Source organism: Hyalella azteca, unplaced genomic scaffold (assembly GCF_000764305.2).
Source record: "Hyalella azteca isolate HAZT.00-mixed unplaced genomic scaffold, Hazt_2.0.2 contig10018, whole genome shotgun sequence".
Taxonomy (NCBI): Eukaryota; Metazoa; Arthropoda; class Malacostraca; order Amphipoda; family Hyalellidae; genus Hyalella; species Hyalella azteca.
This window is the reverse complement of record NW_025940071.1, coordinates 12,587-20,411: the sequence shown is the minus strand read 5'-3', so window position 1 is coordinate 20,411 and position 7,825 is coordinate 12,587. Positions and strand designations below refer to the sequence as shown.

At 38.4% G+C, this 7,825-nt stretch overlaps 1 long non-coding RNA gene across 1 annotated transcript; it reads left to right on the top strand.

Annotated features, from left to right (window-relative positions):
• The first annotated feature begins 369 nt into the window (after positions 1–369).
• On the top strand, positions 370–4,080 carry LOC108674818. Its single transcript, XR_001931066.2, has 4 exons — positions 370–414; positions 2,100–2,108; positions 3,466–3,608; positions 4,046–4,080. It is a non-coding gene; the product is annotated as an uncharacterized LOC108674818 (long non-coding RNA).
• Positions 4,081–7,825: the final 3,745 nt, after the last annotated feature.

Genomic DNA, 7,825 nt, shown 5'->3' with positions numbered 1-7,825 from the left:
TCAATGAGTAACTAAAAATAATGTGATCTGAAAAAAATATGTCTAATTCACTTGGGCATGTAGAAGTAATTACATAATTATACTAGATAATATATTATTTGCCAAGTTGATTGAATTTTCAACAGACCATTGCCAAATATTTCTAAATTTATATGGCACAAAAATTTAACCTATTCAAGAATTCCATAGAAATTTACAAGCCAAAATATGATGTTTATTTTGTAATTTTTGTATAAATATTTTTATTTTCTACGTGGCAGGCTCAATAGAGCTGGTACCGAGCAGCGAGTCCCAAGACGTGTCGTCGGGTTCGAACATCGTCGTGACGTGCAAACTGAGCGGCAGAGGCATCACCTCGCATCGGATATGGTGGACAGGTCCTAGTGACCAGCGAGTGCCCACCAGACTTAACAGGTTAGTGACAGGTTATATTACGTTGTAATAACACATAAATTGTTTATCAAGGCTTGGAAGTAATCTTACACTCAGAAAAATGAGTGAAACTTTGGCCCAAATAGCGATGCACTTTTCGCCAGTGGATTAGTCTTCCTGACCAAATTTCGGCCATCAAAAAAGTGCATGTCTGTGCAATGGCCGCTCTCTGCTCGAGCTGTGATTAACACGTTGACTACGATTGCTTTATCTTGTACAATTATTTCATTTGTTGTACTTTTTTTAAGCAGGGTTACCAGACGGTTATTTTTTCCGGACAAATTCCGTGATTTAGTTTTTCTCAATTGCGTTGGCCGGCTAAAATTTATGATAGGGGTACTTCCTAATTAAATTTTAAATACTGTAAAAAGAAAATAAATGGAATTTTTATAGCGGAACCTACAAATAAACTAGTATACATTGAATTATCGGCCTTTTTGGCCTTTTTTGTTCTCGGATTTGGCCGATTTTGGGCAAACTGAATTATGTACCACTACCTCCTGGAGAAATAAATTTCGTGGTACGCATATGTACCACTTCGTAGTCAACGTGTTAAGAATGTGTGTCACTATTCGGACAGTATGACCGAATATTTGTTGTGGCCTTATGGCCTTTTATCATTGGCCCTTATGGCCAATATGGCCTTGCTTTATCCGTGTAACCTTGAATAAGACAAGGTAAGGAGGATTAATGGCAATTTAACGGGCTTCTTTGCCCAAATAGCTCGATGCACTTTTGACCCTATAATGGGTCAACATGGCAGAGTTTGACCAGGCAAAAATGTATATCAGCGCTACATCATATCTCTGTTCTTGCTGTGAGTGAGAAAGTGTGTCCTTATTCGGGCAATATGATCCTTTATTTTTTGCGTGTGCGTTTCAAGATCATGACATAGACTTACAAGATCATGACATGATTAAATTTTATATTTTCAAAGTTTGATTGGCGTAATATATCAAGTTGAACTTATACGAAACAATTTTTCATTCGCTTTCCGGTCATGGAATGATGCTAGATAGTAGTTATATCCTGGTACCTTCATTGGCGTAAAGTCGTGAAGTGAACATAGGCTAATGTTTCGACCACTGATCAGTTACTCGCCGGGTTAATCTGACAATTTTTGAAAATTATTTGATGTTTTTCCAAGAATAATTCTAATAGAACAATTCTTCTTTTTTTCCAATGCACGCATGAAATGTTAATAGTAAAATCATTCGTGCAGTGACAATGAAACAATTAGTTTTGACAGAAAGAATACTGATTGAAAATACCCATGATTGCTCCTTGATATTTCCCGTCACAGCAGAATAAGTTTTGACTAGCAATGAATTGTGTTCATCTCACTGATTCTTACCTATACGTACAGATTGGTTGAATGAATAAAAATATAGCGAAAATCAATTAAATGCAGTCGATAGAATAAAGGCTGTAATAGAGCACGACACCGATATGTTTGATATATCGGAATAGAAATATGCAGGTTTGATTGAAGACATGCAGAGCATGTTTTTTATTAATTATCTTAAGTTTAGGCTTTCGTCTTCAATCAAACCTGCATAAAAGAAAAGCTTCTGCCGAACTACAGCAAAGAGTAGAAATACTGATTACTGAATAATATTTTCGCTTTATTTCATCCGTTTTTCTATTTCATGCTGCCGATTTTTTAGCAACAAGAGGTAAGTGGTGTGAGTAGAATTTATTGTGGATACAAAATTCTATTATGTACAAATCGGTTAGGTTACAACTGTTCCTTTTGATAAGTATTTAAATTTCCTTTGTATAATTACGATTTTTATTTCATTCTTATTCGAGTAACTCAAAATTTTTCGTGCCGTAATTTCTCACAGAACTTTTTAGGCATAGATTTCCTCGCTATGCTTAAATAAATTATTTCTCGTCGTGAAAATTCATTTCTCGTTTCTTGTAAAAATAAATTCGTGAATTATAAGGAAAAATTTGCTTTCGAACAAGAATTTACTTTTTCTCGTGGCATCATTAGCTCAATATCCCGACAATTTAGTGCTTTAAGTCCTACAACAATTCGGAAACAAATGATTGGTCCTACAAGAACTCAAACAACAGAAATGTGTCCTACAACAATTCGCTCAAAAACTCCTTTTAAAGGTTTTTCAAGGCAAGTATAATTTTTTACTTAATATCGTGTTTCCAATTTCTGGTTCAAAACTCAGACAGAAAGGTACCTGTCGCCACCGTCTGGAGGCTGTCTCTTATACACATCTAGATGTGTATAAGAGACAGTCATGAGACATCCTCCACATCATGACATATCCTCCACATCATAAGACATCCTCCACATCATGAGANACTAAGTTCACGTAACGTCCTTCATGTAGAGAACTAAGTTCACGTAACGTCCTTCATGTAGAGAACTAAGTTCACGTAACGTCCTTCATGTAGAGAACTAAGTTCACGTAACGTCCTTCATGTAGAGAACTAAGTTCACGTAACGTCCTTCATGTAGAGAACTAAGTTCACGTAACGTCCTTCATGTAGAGAACTAAGTTCACGTAACGTCCTTCATGTAGAGAACTAAGTTCACGTAACGTCCTTCATGTAGAGAACTAAGTTCACGTAACGTCCTTCATGTAGAGAACTAAGTTCACGTAACGTCCTTCATGTAGAGAACTAAGTTCACGTAACGTCCTTCATGTAGAGAACTAAGTTCACGTAACGTCCTTCATGTAGAGAACTAAGTTCACGTAACGTCCTTCATGTAGAGAACTAAGTTCACGTAACTTCCTTCATGTAGAGAACTAAGTTCACGTAACGTCCTTCATGTAGAGAACTAAGTTCACGTAACGGCTGATTTTTCATCTGCTATTAATCAGCTTAGCTTGAAAAGCCGTCAATGATTGATCTTAGTTACAAGCGCGCACCTATTTTGACAATGGCGCATCTATTTTTTGACAATAACGCACCTATTTTGACAATGAGGCGCACCTATTTTGACAATAGCGCACCTATTTTGACAATGAGACGCACCTATTTTGACAATGAGGCCACTGACGACAGATGTTACGCCGAGGAGCCGCTGGACGGCACTGAGGTGTCGCTGATACTGGAGGGCGTGGAGCAGCAGGACGCGGGGCCCTACACATGCCACGCTACCATCAACGGCCGCACCACCACACGCAGCTTCCTCCTACACGTCCACAGTAACGTCGCTGTCTGGTCTAGGCTCACTTTCTCGAATTAATGTTTTTGAATGGGACTTTTAACGTTGATTTTTAACATGGATGTCAAAGAGACGTGGCTGTCTTATGTAGCCGAACATTAATTCGTTACTCAAGGTTTTGCTAGTGATTAATAATATTTAAGGCAGTGTCTTGGGTGTTTAGTCTGACATAATAAGTTCTCTCGCATTAACTAAAGTTTGATGCAATTAGGCTTTCTCAATGTGGTTGACGCTTCTGGGATTTGATAGCAGAAAAATTGAACTTTCAAATTTCAAGTATTATCTATCGCAAGCAACCCCACGTTAAGCTTTAAAAAATTGGTAGTTAATCCACGTCAATTAATGAATATTTCATACATAAGCTGTATATATTTTATATTTTATACATAGACTGTATATATTTTATATTTCATCCAGAGACCGTAGAGTTCACCGGCACACCGCAGCACCAGACGCTGTCGGTCGGCGCCGCGTCGTCCCTGCGCTGCACGGCGTGCGGCGACCCGCCGCCCAGCGTCGCGTGGAGCGTCCGCGGCCGCAGACTGAACGCCGGTGAGGGAAGTCCGGCGTGGTGAGGGAAGGCCGGCGTGGTGAGGGAAGTCCGGCGTGGTGAGGGAAGTCCGGCGTGGTGAGGGAAGTCCGGCGTGGTGATGTGGTGAGGGAAGTCCGTTGTGGTGAAGGAAGTCTGGTGTGGTGAGGGAAGTCCGTTGTGGTGAGGGAAGTCCGGCGTGGTGAGGGAAGTCCGTTGTGGTGAGGGAAGTCCGGCGTGGTGAGGGAAGCCCGTTGTGGTGAGGGAAGTCCGGCGTGGTGAATGGGGGTGAGTGAAGTCCGTTGCGATCTCGGCCGATGAGTGAAGTCCGTAGTGGTCCCAGATGGTGAGTGAAGTCTGGTGCGATAATGGCAGGTGAGTGTAGAGGTGATTGCTGGTGCTCATTGAGGTGGCTCCTGGTGACTGTTGTGATAGCTACTGGTGATTGTTGAGGTGACTTTAATCACCTCGATGTTAGGGCCTTTATTTATTTTAATAATTCGCCAACCAAAAGTTCGCCTAAACGTTTCAATTAGCGTTATTATTATACGAGTATTTACGGAAATCCAAACTATCATTTTGCTATGGTATTCATGTACGGTTGTCTGTAACTCGTGAACAACAATCGATGTTCGCTTGACCTCAGTGGACCAAATTACATCCTTTCACTTATTTGAAAGACTACATACGTAGCAATAGTAATAATTAAATATAATATCCCGGAAATAATTTTCCCTCTGACATAGTGTATTCTCAGAAACATATTATATAATATAATCTTTATCGCAATAATGTTATATCTTATATAAAGTTATCTCGCAGAACATAGTATTTCATATAAATACCGTGTCGATGTTTTTTCGCAGATTCGGATAAGTACGTGAGAGCGGGCCACATTCTTCACGTGTACAACGTGACACGTTCAGATGCTGGGATCTACACGTGTCACTCGAGGCAGATCTCACCTCGTATGTCACACGTGGACTCGTTCAAGATCAACGTAACGGTCCTGCGTAAGTTACGAGTGTTTTTTATTTGTTAGGCGAACTCTGCTTAGGTTGACTTTTCATTGTTTTTTCGTGCTTGTTTTCTTTGTTATTTATTTAATTTTGTTATTATTCTTTACGAGACTTTTTCTTTGCTGGTCGAACTCTGCTTTGGTTGACTTTTCATTGGTTTCTTGTGATTGTTTTGTTTGCCATTTATCTAATTTTGTTAGTATTCTTTACGAGATTTTTTTTGCTGGACGAACTCTGCATTGGTTGACTTCTCATTGGTTTCTTGTGCTTGTTTTGTTTGTTATTTATCTACTTTTGTTAGTATTCTTTATGCATATGACATCCATAGAAGTAAAATTTATAATATTAATTGGATTTATGTCGAGTAAATAACTCATGCATGCCGAGAATTATGTTTAGTGCTGGACCAAGTCTGCATAAGTTGACTTTTTATTGGCTTCCTGTGCTTGCTTTATTTGATATTTATCTACTTCTTTTAGTATTTTTAATGCATATAACATCCGTTTAAGTAATATTTTTAATTTTTGTTTGGGTTTTTGTCGGTATCAAGCCATCGAATGTCTGAGCAGGTGACGGTTATATTACGCCTTGCAATGCTCTTTATATCCTTTATATCTTTAATAACTTTATATTTATTATTGACTGCTTTGATGGGACTGCTGGCGTTAAATTTTTCATTATCGTTGTGAGATCATCGTATATTGCCTGATGGGATTTCTGTCTCTTTAATGCCTCGTCGTCATGAGGTTTTTGCATGGAGCCTTGTAGTTCTTAGAACAGCGCTAGCAAGTGTGCAGTGAGCCTGAACTTAGCGCATCAGCTGCCGATTGCTTTATAAATTAAAAAAAATACTTTGTCGTCTCTTTTTACTTTTTTTCTGATATATAAGCGAAGCGTTTAAGTAAATTTTAATTCAGCTGTGAATAAGATTGTGATTCCGGTTTGTATTTATTAAATTTTGGGACATGAGCAAACGTCATCGGTAATTTGATTGTAGCATTGGATGTCATATTTGCTTCTACCGCTGCACTACCTTCGTATTCCTCGTTTATTACAACGAATATAACATCTTCTTCAATATCCTGTTGATTTAATAGTTTTATTATCATCAGATCCACCACAGTTCACGACCACGAAATACTCAGAACATTTTGGCTTCGTGCAAGGAGTGGCAAACTTGAGCTGTTCAGTCGACGCAGATCCGGCCGCTAATTTCACGTGGTATAAGGACGGCCAAGAGCTAAGAGCTAAGCTTATTTTTGAGGAAAAAGAATCAGATGACTACAGTTGGCTTCTGAAAACCAGACAAACTCTAGACCGTGTCAGTAGGGTGATTATAAATTAAAAGCAGGATATCAAAACTCTTCCTCAAGCTAAATTTACATTTGGCTGAATGACCGCAAAAATTCAACGTCGTAACCGCCATAAACACTTCTGGAGCAACATCAAAGCAAACGTAGAAACGCTGCTGAAGGACGCGAAAATATTTTAAAAGTGTTTTGGATGGATAAGTTAGAATAAAGTCGGCATCATTAGTCGGAATCATCTGACGGTTAGTTTCATGTAAATTTCATTCCGTAACACGAGTTCTTAATATAAAAACATTAGAGGTTATCGAAAGAGAACAAAGGCCAATGCAGTTGACCTGGATTGGACTCCGGTGACAATAGATTAAATCGCTCGAAACATTCTTGAATATGTATTAAAAACTTCATTTGAAAGCTTTGGATATCTCCACTCAAGTCAAGTTCCACCTAATTTTAAAATCGGTTCTAAGTTTGAGTTTCTGAAAAATTTGGCAAGATAATCTAATATCTCACGTATGTCTCAGTAATTTTGTCTATGAAATCGCAATCTGTTCTTCAATATCCATTTGTTCTCGATAAGATTTTATGAAACGTTTAATAATAATCAAGAACCCTGCACACATTAGACACCTGACGTCGCATCAACATTGAATTAAACATTATTTTGTTAAATAAATGTTGTTTTAATTTAATTTAATATTTTATTTAACGTTGTTTTAACATCCTTTGCCTAGCGGGTCAGTAAAATATTCCGGCACTAAACACTGGAGCAAATGTTACCCGCTGCTGTCGCCGGTTCTCTCATGAAGCTCTACGGCGTCGCGAATATGGCCTCGTTTGCGATCGTCAGAATTTGAGAAATTCAAAAATCTGCGAGTTGTAATCGCACGATCACCCAAATCTCTTGGATTTTGCAGCCTCCCCTCTGCGCCTGAACTAATCTCAAGTTGCAAATCGGAGCGGGTTTATGAGATTTTCCATTTTAAAGCAGATTTTACGATGGCTGAAAACCTGGACTCCCTCTAGATTTTTGGAATTCGCTCGCAGGTGCAATTGAGTTACCGAAACTTTGAAGCTGGTCTTTAGTCGAGGCAAGTAATCATTAAAATAAATAAGTGTGTTTCTTATGAAATCCTATTATCTGAACAATTTAATTTACTCCTGGTGCCATCACACCTTCAAAACCGCCGATGTAATTTACGCGTTAATTCGAGCGAAAACAGTCAAGGGATGAGGGGATGTAAAAACATTTTAAGTAAATTGCGTACAGAACCCCTTATAAAATGAAGGTCATTAAACACATTATGAATATTATTGTTCAATGATAATAAGTTACTAAAAA